This window comes from Phyllobates terribilis, unplaced genomic scaffold (genome assembly GCF_046119375.1).
Source record: "Phyllobates terribilis strain yellow unplaced genomic scaffold, ASM4611937v1 Scaffold_28__1_contigs__length_16237799, whole genome shotgun sequence".
In the NCBI taxonomy this organism is placed as follows: domain Eukaryota; kingdom Metazoa; phylum Chordata; class Amphibia; order Anura; family Dendrobatidae; genus Phyllobates; species Phyllobates terribilis.
Window position 1 is genome coordinate 7,363,974 of NW_027362788.1, and position 11,260 is coordinate 7,375,233.

The window sequence follows — 11,260 nt, forward strand, 5'->3', positions numbered from 1 at the left end:
GAAGTGTAAAAATGCTTCGGAATTCTTCCATTGTTCTCGGAATTCCGCTGACGCTTAAAAATGCTTCACAGCTCTTCTATTTTTCTCAGAATTCCGCTGACTTTTAAAAATGCTTCAGAACTCTTCCATTGTTCTCGGAATTCCGCTGACGTTTAAAAATGCTTCGGAACTGTTCCATTGTTCTCGGAATTCCGCTGACGCTTAAAATTGCTTCAAAACTCTTCCATTGTTCTCGGAATTCCGCTGAAGTTTAAGAATGCTTCGGAACTCTTCCATTGTGCTCGTAATTCTGCTGAAGTTTAAGAATGTTTCGGAATTCTACCATTGTTCTCGGAATTCTGCTGAAGTTTTGAAGTTTAAAAATGCTTCGGAATTCTTCCATTGTTCTCGGAATTCCGCTGACGCTTAAAAATGCTTCACAACTCTTCTATTGTTCTCAGAATTCCGCTGACTTTTAAAAATGCTTCAGAACTCTTCCTTTGTTCTCGGAATTCCGCTGACGTTTAAAAATGCTTCGGAACTTTTCCATTGTTCTCGGAATTCCGCTGACGCTTAAAATTGCTTCAAAACTCTTCCATTGTTCTCGGAATTCCGCTGAAGTTTAAGAATGCTTCGGAACTCTTCCATTGTTCTCGGAATTCTGCTGAAGTTTTGAAGTTTAAAAATGCTTCGGAATTCTTCCATTGTTCTCAGAATTCCGCTGACGCTTAAAAATGCTTCACAACTCTTATATTGTTCTCGGAATTCCGCTGACGTTTAAAAATGCTTCAGAACTCTTCCATTGTTCTCGGAATTCCGCTGATGTTTAAAAATGCTTCGGAACTCTTCCATTGTTCTCGGAATTCCGGTGAAGTTTAAAAATGCTTCGGAACTCTTACATTGTTCTCAGAATTCCGCTGAAGTTTAAACATGCTTTGGTACCCTACTATTGTTCTCGGAATTCTGCTGACTTTGAAAAATGCTTCAGAACTCTTCCATTGTTCCAGGAATTCTGCTGAAGTGTAAAAATGCTTCGGAACTCTTCCATTGTTCTCGGAATTCCGCTGACTTTTAAAAATGCTTCGGAACTCTTCCATTGTTCTCGGAATTCTGCTGAAGTTTAAAAATGCTTCGGAATTCTTCCATTGTTCTCGGAATTCTGCTGAAGTTTTGAAGTTTAAAAATACTTCGGAATTCTTCCATTGTTCTCGGAATTCCGCTGACGCTTAAAAATGCTTCACAACTCTTCTATTGTTCTCAGAATTCCGCTGACTTTTAAAAATGCTTCAGAACTCTTCCATTGTTCTCGGAATTCCGCTGACGTTTAAAAATGCTTCGGAACTCTTTCATTGTTCTCGGAATTCCGCTGACGCTTAAAATTGCTTCAAAACTCTTCCATTGTTCTCGGAATTCCGCTGAAGTTTAAGAATGCTTCGGAACTCTTCCATTGTTCTCGGAATTCTGCTGAAGTTTTGAAGTTTAAAAATGCTTCGGAATTCTTCCATTGTTCTCAGAATTCCGCTGACGCTTAAAAATGCTTGACAACTCTTCTATTGTTCTCGGAATTCCGCTGACATTTAAAAATGCTTCGGAACTCTTCCAGTGTTCGCAGAATTCCGCTGACGTTTAAAAATGCTTCGGAACTCTTCCATTGTGCTCAGAATTCCGCTGATGCTTAAAAATGCTTCAGAACTCTTCCATTGTTCTCGGTATTCCGCTGACGTTTAAAAATGCTTCGGAACTCTTCCCTTGTTCTCGGATTTCCGGTGAAGTTTAAAAATGCTTCGGAACTCTTACATTGTTCTCAGAATTCCGCTGAAGTTTAAACATGCTTTGGTACCCTTCTATTGTTCTCGGAATTCTGCTGACTTTTAAAAATGCTTCAGAACTCTTCCATTGTGCCAGTAATTCTGCTGAAGTTTAAAAATGCTTCGGAACTCTTCCATTGTTCTCGGAATTCCGCTGACTTTTAAAAATGCTTCGGAACTCTTCCATTGTTCTCGGAATTCCGCTGACTTTTAAAAATGCTTCGGAACTCTTCCATTGTTCTCGGAATTCCGCTGAAGTTTAAGAATGCTTCGAAATTCTTCCATTGTTCTCGGAATTCTGCTGAAGTTTTGAAGTTTAAAAATGCTTCGGAATTCTTCCATTGTTCTCGGAATTCCGCTGACGCTTAAAAATGCTTCACAACTCTTCTATTTTTCTCAGAATTCCGCTGACTTTTACAAATGCTTCAGAACTCTTCCATTGTTCTCGGAATTCCGCTGACGTTTAAAAATGCTTCGGAACTCTTCCATTGTTCTCGGAATTCCGCTGACATTTAAAAAGGCTTCAGAACTCTTCCATTGTTCTCGGAATTCTGCTGAAGTTTAAAAATGCTTCGGAACTCTTCCATTGTTCTCGGAATTCCGCTGACGTTTAAAAATGCTTCACAACTCTTCCATTGTTCTCGGAATTCCGCTGACATTTAAAAATGCTTCGGAACTCTTCCAGTGTTCGCAGAATTCCGCTGACGTTTAAAAATGCTTCGGAACTCTTCCATTGTTCTCGGAATTCTGCTGACACTTAAAATTGCTTTAAAACTCTTCCATTGTTCTCGGAATTCCGCTGAAGTTTTGAAGTTTAAAAATGCTTCGGAATTCTTCCATTGTTCTCAGAATTCCGCTGACGCTTAAAAATGCTTCACAACTCTTCTATTGTTCTCGGAATTCCGCTGACGTTTAAAAATGCTTCAGAACTCTTCCATTGTTCTCGGAATTCCGCTGATGTTTAAAAATGCTTCGGAACTCTTCCATTGTTCTCGGAATTCCGCTGACTTTTAAAAATGCTTCGGAACTCTTCCATTGTTCCCGGAATTCCGCTGACGCTTAAAAATGCTTCACAACTCTTCTATTTTTCTCAGAATTCCGCTGACTTTTAAAAATGCTTCAGAACTCTTCCATTGTTCTCGGAATTCCGCTGACGTTTTAAAATGCTTCGGAACTCTTCCATTGTTCTCGGAATTCCGCTGACGCTTAAAATTGCTTCAAAACTCTTCCATTGTTCTCGGAATTCCGCTGAAGTTTAAGAATGCTTCGGAACTCTTCCATTGTTCTCGGAATTCTGCTGAAGTTTTGAAGTTTAAAAATGCTTCTTAATTCTTCCATTGTGCTCAGAATTCCACTGACGCTTAAAAATGCTTCAGAACTCTTCCATTGTTCTCGGTATTCCGCTGACGTTTAAAAATGCTTCGGAACTCTTCCATTGTTCTCGGATTTCCGGTGAAGTTTAAAAATGCTTCGGAACTCTTACATTGTTCTCAGAATTCCGCTGAAGTTTAAACATGCTTTGGAACTCTTCCATTGTTCTCGGAATTCCGCTGACGTTTAAAAATGCTTCACAACTCTTCCATTGTTCTCGGAATTCCGCTGACATTTAAAAATGCTTCGGAACTCTTCCAGTGTTCGCAGAATTCCGCTGACGTTTAAAAATGCTTCGGAACTCTTCCATTGTTCTCGGAATTCCGCTGACGCTTAAAATTGCTTCAAAACTCTTCCATTGTTCTCGGAATTCCGCTGAAGTTTAAGAATGCCTCGGAACTCTTCCATTGTTCTCGGAATTCTGCTGAAGTTTTGAAGTTTAAAGATGCTTCGGAATTCTTCCATTGTTCTCGGAATTCTGCTGAAGTTTTGAAGTTTAAAAATGCTTCGGAATTCTTCCATTGTTCTCGGAATTCCGCTGACGTTTAAAAATGCTTCAGAACTCTTCCATTGTTCTCGGTATTCCGCTGACGTTTAAAAATGCTTCGGAACTCTTCCATTGTTCTCGGATTTCCGGTGAAGTTTAAAAATGCTTCGGAACTCTTACATTGTTCGCAGAATTCCGCTGAAGTTTAAACATGCTTTGGTACCCTTCTATTGTTCTCGGAATTCTGCTGACTTTTAAAAATGCTTCAGAACTCTTCCATTGTGCCAGGAATTCTGCTGAAGTTTAAAAATGCTTCGGAACTCTTCCATTGTTCTCGGAATTCCGCTGACTTTTAAAAATGCTTCGGAACTCTTCCATTGTTCTCGGAATTCCGCTGACTTTTAAAAATGCTTCGGAACTCTTCCATTGTTCTCGGAATTCCGCTGAAGTTTAAGAATGCTTCGAAATTCTTCCATTGTTCTCGGAATTCTGCTGAAGTTTTGAAGTTTAAAAATGCTTCGGAATTCTTCCATTGTTCTCTTAATTCCGCTGACGCTTAAAAATGCTTCACAACTCTTCTATTTTTCTCAGAATTCCGCTGACTTTTACAAATGCTTCAGAACTCTTCCATTGTTCTCGGAATTCCGCTGACGTTTAAAAATGCTTCGGAACTCTTCCATTGTTCTCGGTATTCCGGTGAAGTTTAAAAATGCTTCGGAACTCTTACATTGTTCTCAGAATTCCGCTGAAGTTTAAACATGCTTTGTTACCCTTCTATTGTTCTCGGAATTCTGCTGACTTTTAAAAATGCTTCAGAACTCTTCCATTGTGCCAGGAATTCTGCTGAAGTTTAAAAATGCTTCGGAACTCTTCCATTGTTCTCGGAATTCCGCTGACTTTTAAAAATGCTTCGGAACTCTTCCATTGTTCTCGGAATTCTGCTGACGTTTAAAAATGCTTCGGAACTCTTCCATTGTTCTCGGAATTCCGCTGACTTTTAAAAATGCTTCGGAACTCTTCCATTGTTCTCGGAATTCTGCTGACGTTTAAAAATGCTTCGGAACTCTTCCATTGTTCTCGGAATTCCGCTGACGTTTAAAAATGCTTCACAACTCTTCCATTGTTCTCGGAATTCCGCTGACATTTAAAAATGCTTCGGAACTCTTCCAGTGTTCGCAGAATTCCGCTGACGTTAAAAAATGCTTCGGAACTCTTCCATTGTTCTCGGAATTCCGCTGACGCTTAAAATTGCTTCAAAACTCTTCCATTGTTCTCGGAATTCTGCTGAAGTTTAAGAATGCTTCGGAACTCTTCCATTGTTCTCGGAATTCTGCTGAAGTTTTGAAGTTTAAAAATGCTTCGGAATTCTTCCATTGTTCTCGGAATTCCGCTGACGCTTAAAAATGCTTCACAACTCTTCTATTGTTCTCAGAATTCCGCTGACTTTTAAAAATGCTTCAGAACTCTTCCATTGTTCTCGGTATTCCGCTGACGTTTAAAAATGCTTCGGAACTCTTCCATTGTTCTCGGAATTCCGGTGAAGTTTAAAAATGCTTCGGAACTCTTACATTGTTCTCAGAATTCCGCTGAAGTTTAAACATGCTTTGGTACCCTTCTATTGTTCTCGGAATTCTGCTGACTTTTAAAAATGCTTCAGAACTCTTCCATTGTGCCAGGAATTCTGCTGAAGTTTAAAAATGCTTCGGAACTCTTCCATTGTTCTCGGAATTCCGCTGACTTTTAAAAATGCTTCGGAACTCTTCCATTGTTCTCGGAATTCCGCTGACTTTTAAAAATGCTTCGGAACTCTTCCATTGTTCTCGGAATTCCGCTGAAGTTTAAGAATGCTTCGAAATTCTTCCATTGTTCTCGGAATTCTGCTGAAGTTTTGAAGTTTAAAAATGCTTCGGAATTCTTCCATTGTTCTCTTAATTCCGCTGACGCTTAAAAATGCTTCAGAACTCTTCTATTTTTCTCAGAATTCTGCTGACTTTTACAAATGCTTCAGAACTCTTCCATTGTTCTCGGAATTCCGCTGACGTTTAAAAATGCTTCGGAACTCTTCCATTGTTCTCGGAATTCCGCTGACATTTAAAAAGGCTTCAGAACTCTTCCATTGTTCTCGGAATTCTGCTGAGGTTTAAAAATGCTTCGGAACTCTTCCATTGTTCTCGGAATTCTGCTGAGGTTTAAAAATGCTTCGGAACTCTTCCATTGTTCTCGGAATTCCGCTGACGTTTAAAAATGCTTCGGAACTCTTCCATTGTTCTCGGAATTCCGGTGAAGTTTAAAAATGCTTCGGAACTCTTACATTGTTCTCAGAATTCCGCTGAAGTTTAAACATGCTTTGGTACCCTTCTATTGTTCTCGGAATTCTGCTGACTTTTAAAAATGCTTCAGAACTCTTCCATTGTGCCAGGAATTCTGCTGAAGTTTAAAAATGCTTCGGAACTCTTCCATTGTTCTCGGAATTCCGCTGACTTTTAAAATAGCTTCACAACTCTTCCATTGTTCTCGGAATTCCGCTGACATTTAAAAATGCTTCGGAACTCTTCCAGTGTTCGCAGAATTCCGCTGACGTTTAAAAATGCTTCGGAAATCTTCCATTGTTTTCAAAATTCCGCTGACGTTTAAAAATGCTTCAGAACTCTTCCATTATTCTCGGAATTCCGCTGACGTTTAAAAATGCTTCACAACTCTTCCATTGTTCACGGAATTCCGCTGACTTTTAAAAATGCTTTGGAACTCTTCGATTGTTTTCAAAATTCCGCTGATGTTTAAAAATGCTTCAGAACTCTTCCATTGTTCTCGGAATTCCGGTGAAGTTTAAAAATGCTTCGGAACCCTTACATTGTTCTCAGAATTCCGCTGAAGTTTAAACATGCTTTGGTACCCTTCTATTGTTTTCGGAATTATGCTGACTTTTAAAAATGCTTCAGAACTCTTCCATTGTGCCAGGAATTCTGCTGAAGTTTAAAAATGCTTCGGAACTCTTCCATTGTTCTCGGAATTCCGCTGACTTTTAAAAATGCTTCGGAACTCTTCCATTGTTCTCGGAATTCCGCTGACTTTTAAAAATGCTTCGGAACTCTTCCATTGTTCTCGGAATTCCGCTGAAGTTTAAGAATGCTTCGAAATTCTTCCATTGTTCTCGGAATTCTGCTGAAGTTTTGAAGTTTAAAAATGCTTCGGAATTCTTCCATTGTTCTCTTAATTCCGCTTACGCTTAAAAATGCTTCAGAACTCTTCTATTTTTCTCAGAATTCTGCTGACTTTTACAAATGCTTCAGAACTCTTCCATTGTTCTCGGAATTCCGCTGACGTTTAAAAATGCTTCGGAACTCTTCCATTGTTCTCGGAATTCCGCTGACATTTAAAAAGGCTTCAGAACTCTTCCATTGTTCTCGGAATTCTGCTGAGGTTTAAAAATGCTTCGGAACTCTTCCATTGTTCTCGGAATTCTGCTGAGGTTTAAAAATGCTTCGGAACTCTTCCATTGTTCTCGGAATTCCGCTGACGTTTAAAAATGCTTCGGAACTCTTCCATTGTTCTCGGAATTCCGGTGAAGTTTAAAAATGCTTCGGAACTCTTACATTGTTCTCAGAATTCCGCTGACGCTTAAAAATGCTTCACAACTCTTCTATTGTTCTCGGAATTCCGCTGACGTTTAAAAATGCTTCAGAACTCTTCCATTGTTCTCGGAATTCTGCTGAGGTTTAAAAATGCTTCGGAACTCTTCCATTGTTCTCGGAATTCCGCTGACGTTTAAAAATGCTTCGGAACTCTTCCATTGTTCTCGGAATTCCGGTGAAGTTTAAAAATGCTTCGGAACTCTTACATTGTTCTCAGAATTCCGCTGACGCTTAAAAATGCTTCACAACTCTTCTATTGTTCTCGGAATTCCGCTGACGTTTAAAAATGCTTCAGAACTCTTCCATTGTTCTCGGAATTCCGCTGATGTTTAAAAATGCTTCGGAACTCTTCCATTGTTCTCGGAATTCCGGTGAAGTTTAAAAATGCTTCGGAACTCTTACATTGTTCTCAGAATTCCGCTGAAGTTTAAACATGCTTTGGTACCCTTCTATTGTTCTCGGAATTCTGCTGACTTTTAAAAATGCTTCAGAACTCTTCCATTGTTCCAGGAATTCTGCTGAAGTGTAAAAATGCTTCGGAATTCTTCCATTGTTCTCGGAATTCCGCTGACGCTTAAAAATGCTTCACAGCTCTTCTATTTTTCTCAGAATTCCGCTGACTTTTAAAAATGCTTCAGAACTCTTCCATTGTTCTCGGAATTCCGCTGACGTTTAAAAATGCTTCGGAACAGTTCAATTGTTCTCGGAATTCCGCTGACGCTTAAAATTGCTTCAAAACTCTTCCATTGTTCTCGGAATTCCGCTGAAGTTTAAGAATGCTTCGGAACTCTTCCATTGTGCTCGTAATTCTGCTGAAGTTTAAGAATGTTTCGGAATTCTACCATTGTTCTCGGAATTCTGCTGAAGTTTTGAAGTTTAAAAATGCTTCGGAATTCTTCCATTGTTCTCGGAATTCCGCTGACGTTTAAAAATGCTTCGGAACTTTTCCATTGTTCTCGGAATTCCGCTGACGCTTAAAATTGCTTCAAAACTCTTCCATTGTTCTCGGAATTCCGCTGAAGTTTAAGAATTCTTCGGAACTCTTCCATTGTTCTCGGAATTCTGCTGAAGTTTTGAAGTTTAAAAATGCTTCGGAATTCTTCCATTGTTCTCGGTATTCCGCTGACGTTTAAAAATGCTTCAGAACTCTTCCATTGTTCTCGGATTTCCGGTGAAGTTTAAAAATGCTTCGGAACTCTTACATTGTTCTCAGAATTCCGCTGAAGTTTAAACATGCTTTGGTACCCTTCTATTGTTCTCGGAATTCTGCTGACTTTTAAAAATGCTTCAGAACTCTTCCATTGTGCCAGGAATTCTGCTGAAGTTTAAAAATGCTTCGGAACTCTTCCATTGTTCTCGGAATTCCGCTGACTTTTAAAAATGCTTCGGAACTCTTCCATTGTTCTCGGAATTCTGCTGACGTTTAAAAATGCTTCGGAACTCTTCCATTGTTCTCGGAATTCCGCTGACGTTTAAAAATGCTTCACAACTCTTCCATTGTTCTCGGAATTCCGCTGACATTTAAAAATGCTTCGGAACTCTTCCAGTGTTCGCAGAATTCCGCTGACGTTAAAAAATGCTTCGGAACTCTTCCATTGTTCTCGGAATTCCGCTGACGCTTAAAATTGCTTCAAAACTCTTCCATTGTTCTCGGAATTCTGCTGAAGTTTAAGAATGCTTCGGAACTCTTCCATTGTTCTCGGAATTCTGCTGAAGTTTTGAAGTTTAAAAATGCTTCGGAATTCTTCCATTGTTCTCGGAATTCTGCTGAAGTTTTGAAGTTTAAAAATGCTTCGGAATTCTTCCATTGTTCTCGGAATTCCGCTGACGCTTAAAAATGCTTCACAACTCTTCTATTGTTCTCAGAATTCCGCTGACTTTTAAAAATGCTTCAGAACTCTTCCATTGTTCTCGGTATTCCGCTGACGTTTAAAAATGCTTCGGAACTCTTCCATTGTTCTCGGAATTCCGGTGAAGTTTAAAAATGCTTCGGAACTCTTACATTGTTCTCAGAATTCCGCTGAAGTTTAAACATGCTTTGGTACCCTTCTATTGTTCTCGGAATTCTGCTGACTTTTAAAAATGCTTCAGAACTCTTCCATTGTGCCAGGAATTCTGCTGAAGTTTAAAAATGCTTCGGAACTCTTCCATTGTTCTCGGAATTCCGCTGACTTTTAAAAATGCTTCGGAACTCTTCCATTGTTCTCGGAATTCCGCTGACTTTTAAAAATGCTTCGGAACTCTTCCATTGTTCTCGGAATTCCGCTGAAGTTTAAGAATGCTTCGAAATTCTTCCATTGTTCTCGGAATTCTGCTGAAGTTTTGAAGTTTAAAAATGCTTCGGAATTCTTCCATTGTTCTCTTAATTCCGCTGACGCTTAAAAATGCTTCAGAACTCTTCTATTTTTCTCAGAATTCTGCTGACTTTTACAAATGCTTCAGAACTCTTCCATTGTTCTCGGAATTCCGCTGACGTTTAAAAATGCTTCGGAACTCTTCCATTGTTCTCGGAATTCCGCTGACATTTAAAAAGGCTTCAGAACTCTTCCATTGTTCTCGGAATTCTGCTGAGGTTTAAAAATGCTTCGGAACTCTTCCATTGTTCTCGGAATTCTGCTGAGGTTTAAAAATGCTTCGGAACTCTTCCATTGTTCTCGGAATTCCGCTGACGTTTAAAAATGCTTCGGAACTCTTCCATTGTTCTCGGAATTCCGGTGAAGTTTAAAAATGCTTCGGAACTCTTACATTGTTCTCAGAATTCCGCTGAAGTTTAAACATGCTTTGGTACCCTTCTATTGTTCTCGGAATTCTGCTGACTTTTAAAAATGCTTCAGAACTCTTCCATTGTGCCAGGAATTCTGCTGAAGTTTAAAAATGCTTCGGAACTCTTCCATTGTTCTCGGAATTCCGCTGACTTTTAAAATAGCTTCACAACTCTTCCATTGTTCTCGGAATTCCGCTGACATTTAAAAATGCTTCGGAACTCTTCCAGTGTTCGCAGAATTCCGCTGACGTTTAAAAATGCTTCGGAAATCTTCCATTGTTTTCAAAATTCCGCTGACGTTTAAAAATGCTTCAGAACTCTTCCATTATTCTCGGAATTCCGCTGACGTTTAAAAATGCTTCGGGACTCTTCCATTGTTCTCGGAATTCCGGTGAAGTTTAAAAATTCTTCGGAACTCTTACATTGTTCTCAGAATTCCGCTGAAGTTTAAACATGCTTTGGTACCCTTCTATTGTTCTCGGAATTCTGCTGACTTTTAAAAATGCTTCGGAACTCTTACATTGTTCTCGGAATTCTGCTGAAGTTTAAGAATGCTTCGGAACTCTTTCATTGTTCTCGGAATTCTGCTGAAGTTTAAAAATGCTTCGGAACTCTTCCATTGTTCTCGGAATTCCGCTAACGCTTAAAAATGCTTCACAACTCTTCCATTGTTCACGGAATTCCGCTGACTTTTAAAAATGCTTTGGAACTCTTCGATTGTTTTCAAAATTCCGCTGACGTTTAAAAATGCTTCAGAACTCTTCCATTGTTCTCGGAATTCCGGTGAAGTTTAAAAATGCTTCGGAACCCTTACATTGTTCTCAGAATTCCGCTGAAGTTTAAACATGCTTTGGTACCCTTCTATTGTTTTCGGAATTATGCTGACTTTTAAAAATGCTTCAGAACTCTTCCATTGTTCTCGGAATTCCGCTGAAGTTTAAGAATGCTTCGAAATTCTTCCATTGTTCTCGGAATTCTGCTGAAGTTTTGAAGTTTAAAAATGCTTCGGAATTCTTCCATTGTTCTCTTAATTCCGCTGACGCTTAAAAATGCTTCAGAACTCTTCTATTTTTCTCAGAATTCTGCTGACTTTTACAAATGCTTCAGAACTCTTCCATTGTTCTCGGAATTCCGCTGACGTTTAAAAATGCTTCGGAACTCTTCCATTGTTCTCGGAATTCCGCTGACATTTAAAAAGGCTTCAGAACTCTTCCATTGT